Below are 3,949 nucleotides of genomic sequence, written 5' to 3' on the forward strand. Positions count from 1 at the left end.
TCCAGGCACGCCACCCTTCTAGCATTTCCACCTGTTTACCAATCCTGGAAGCATTCTGAACACTTTCAGTTAGGGGTTTGTATGGAAGCTTCATTATGTAAGCATGATCAAATCATTGGCCATCAGGGACTGATTCAACCTCTAGTGCCTTTCCCTGCTGTAAGGGTCAGAGCTGCAACTGAAATCTCCAGCCCTCTAAACACCTGGTTCATTCGCCTGACAACAAGGCCCTATCCTGAAGCTTTCTGGGAGCCCCCAGCCCCCAGCTGTCTCATTAGCATACAGACAGGTAATTATCACTTTGGAGATTCCAAGGGTTTTATCACTTTGGAGATTCATGCCAGGAAAGGGGTGTGTGTGTGTGTGTGTGTAAAATCCAAAATTTTTTTATTAGGGCACACCATGTTTTAAGAGCTCTGAGAGAAGTACCAGGGGAACCATGGTGGTAGCTCTCAAGCAGCCTGAAGGTGTCAGGAATACCTGGAGAAAGGGGAAGATATTTAATTCCAGAAGCAAAGTATAAATAAGCCAAGTGAAGGTGGATGGAGGTAAAAGGTACCAAGTAAAGTGAAGAGCATGTACAAAGACCCAGAGGAAGGAGAGAGAAACCTGGATACTGGTTCTAGAATTTAAAGCCGTTCAGCCTGGCTGGAGAAGAGTAGATAAGTAGAGGGACAGCAACAGATAAATCCAAAAAAGAAAGTTAATAAGATCCAGATCACAAAAGACCTTGGAAACCTCTACCAGGGATCCGGTTTTCACTTCATTTAGGCAATGAATGACTTTTTTGGTTTTTTTGAAGATTTTATTTATTTATTTGAAAGAAAGAGGGGGAGAGAGAGCACTGGGGGGGGGGAGGTGGGGAGGTGGGGAGGGGCAGAGGGAGAGGGAATCCCAAGTAGACTCCCCACTGAGCTCAGAGTCCCAGGCACAGCTTGATCCCTGGACCCTGAGACTACAACCTGAGCTGAAATCACGAAGTGGATGCCCAACCCACCGAGCCACCCAGGTGCCCCTGGAATGACCTTTTAATAGCTTTGCTTTAGATGTTCTTTCTAAAAAGACCGTCTTTTTATTAAACATGATAGCTATTTTAAAACATCTACAATCTTTATAGATAGAAAGCAAATATGGCTAGATATATCAACAATCGTCAACATTTTTTTACGTAGCTCATATGTATAAAGATGTTCATTATACTACTGTTTGGGCAACTTTTCTTTATGTATGAATTTTTTATAATAAAAAAATTTAGGGAAAATGACTGTGGTGGCTCCACTACGCCCTTGAATGGCTTGGGCTAGTTAGGTAGTCAATGCATAGGTAATTTGTGTCTAATACCTGCAAACAATGTGACCAGTTCAGTTAATTTTAACTTGAGTTATGTCTGACCTTCTTGGAACCCACGATTTTTAAATCCAGTAATTTCTCCATTCCACTCAATAAATTATTGAACACCTTCTCTATTCTAGGCATAAAAACTAGAACAAAAAATAAGATATGGCTCCTGCTCTCCTGGCTATTTCAGTCTAGGAGGAGAGGTAATTAAGTAAACAGCTCATTAGAATTCCAGTGGAGTAAAACAGAAAAGCATTCAAGCTTCTGTCAGAACACATGGAAAGGGTACCAGGTGTGAAAAATTGACATGATTGGGGCCATTTTAAAATGGAGTCTACATGGCTATACTAGAGATAGCACCCTACTCACCTTTGTTTGAACTGGGCCAAAACTTTTGCACTGTGCAAAACAGTGACTGTTTTAAGCAGAGGTTTGAGAAGTCAGCAGGAGAAGGACATCCTGATCACAGGACTGATAGTTAACGGACTTTCTGAAGATAAAATCAGCAGTTAGCTAGCTAGGGTAGCTTAGCTTGTTAACACCCATTGAAAATGTATTAACACCCACACAAAACCTTTTTCTTTCCTTCAACTCATGTAATTACCCCCCCCCCCCTTTTCCTCATAAAAATCCTTGTTTTCACCCTGTAAGTAAGGAACACTATTTGGGTATTTACCTGCATCTGTGCTCCCTCAATTGCAATTCTTTGATACCAAATTGTCTCTCATTGTGGCTGATTATTTGCAGGTTGACATACCCAAGGCTGTGCTGATTAAAACAAAAAACCTTTACTCCTTCCTTGATCTTTGTATGAAGACACTGGGTGATTGGAGGAGGGCCATACATTGAGTCATGTCAGTGACTGAAGTTCAAAGTGGGTAAATAGCTCTGGAATTTCTAAGCCTAAATGAATTAGCATGTAAGTCATAAAATGAGACGGTATGTATTTCACTGATAACCCCACTCCTCCCACCCAGAAAAAAAAAATGCCAAAAAACAAATAGTAAATTAGCTACTCCTGATGCCTTTCATCTACTGATCCTGATTATTATGGGTTATAAGCTGTTATGGTGATGTAAGTGGGGTCTGAATTGAGAAGAGATTGTAGAAAATACTTCAATACAGGCAGGGATTCAATTATAAAATATATATGATGTTTTAATTCTCTTTAACTGGTCTAAATGATACCCTGACTACTCCATTTAGGACAAAATTAAGTTTCCTAACTTGCTACCAGTTAACAGAGATGGGAACAGAGGTATAGAGGTGAGCTGGAGAAACGACACCTTAAAACATTTCTTTATCTCTTGTGATTGGCTCTGGTGGCAATGTTAAGTTTTTGGGAAGTTTTCATCATTATTTTAAAAGGGAAGTATAAAAAAATTTTTTTTAGAGTTTAAGAAATCTATTTCCTTAATTGATAAGAAAAAAAGTAAAACTTTTTTTTAATAACACTATTTATTTATAAGATTTTATTCATTTATTTGAGAGAGAGACAGCCAGCGAGAGAGGGAACACAAGCAGGTGAATGGTAGAGGAAGAAGCAGGCTCCCAACAGAGGAGCCCAATGCGGGGCTCGATCCCAGGACTCCAGGACCATGCCCTGAGCCGAAGGCAGACGCCTAATGACTGAGCCACCCAGGCGCCCCAAAAGTAAAACTTTAACAATCCCTCAAAACGGGGGTGCCTGGGTGGCTCAGTCGTTAAGTGTCTGCCTTTAGCTCAGGTCATGATCCTGGGCTCCTGGAATTGAGCCCCGCATCAGGCTCCTTGCTCAGTGGGAAGCCTACTTCTCCCTCTCCCAGTCCCCCTGCTTGTGTTCCCTCTCGCTGTCTCACTCTCTGTCAAATAAATAAATAAAATTCTAAAAAAAAAAAAATCCCTCAAAGGCCATGCAGATGTAGTTAATTCTGTAGAAATCCTTTGTTGAAAGAGGTCCAGAAGAAGCCAAGTGGATGGAGATGGTGGGTGTGCAGCTAAGGGTGAATTATGCAGGGATAATACAAACCACATAAGCATGAGAGCCCTTTTTCAAGAGAGCCATCTAAATCAACAGCCACCATTTCTGTAAGTGTTAAAGTTTTGAAAAGAAGGCAGGAAACTGGGAAAATGGGTTTCACGTTGTGAGAAAGGGTATCTAATGGAGAATGTCACACATCAGGCTTCAGCTTAGCTTCTTAATGTACTGATTGATGCTGATACCTTTAGTTGGGTCAGAGACCTTCGCTTGAAATCACAGTTGTATTGAAAGGACAGATCCACTGCTCAGGAGAGAAAACTGCCTTCATAGCCATCCCAGCGGATCTTTCTCCATTCATCCTTCTTCATCAACTAGCCCAAGGTCAACAAATAAATGGTTCATTGGGGCTAATTGTGCAGTGAGTGTGCCAGGCCACAGGATGGCTGTTTCTCCACTCTACCTTCCAGGAGGCTGCCCCTAACTCAGCCAGATGCTCACTCAGAAGCTCTGGCTATTAATGACAAGAGTTCAAAAATTTGGAATGGTTCCAGATGGACTGAGTGTCCATTGAAGGTTGTCTACATGGAATGGGGATCTCAGGCTTCATACTGGCCATCCATTTCCAGCTGGATGGCTATAAGAATATTTGTA

The sequence above is a fragment of the Ursus americanus genome, chromosome 16, assembly GCF_024610735.1.
Source record: "Ursus americanus isolate L20-20 chromosome 16, mUrsAme1.1.p, whole genome shotgun sequence".
Lineage (NCBI taxonomy): Eukaryota > Metazoa > Chordata > Mammalia > Carnivora > Ursidae > Ursus > Ursus americanus.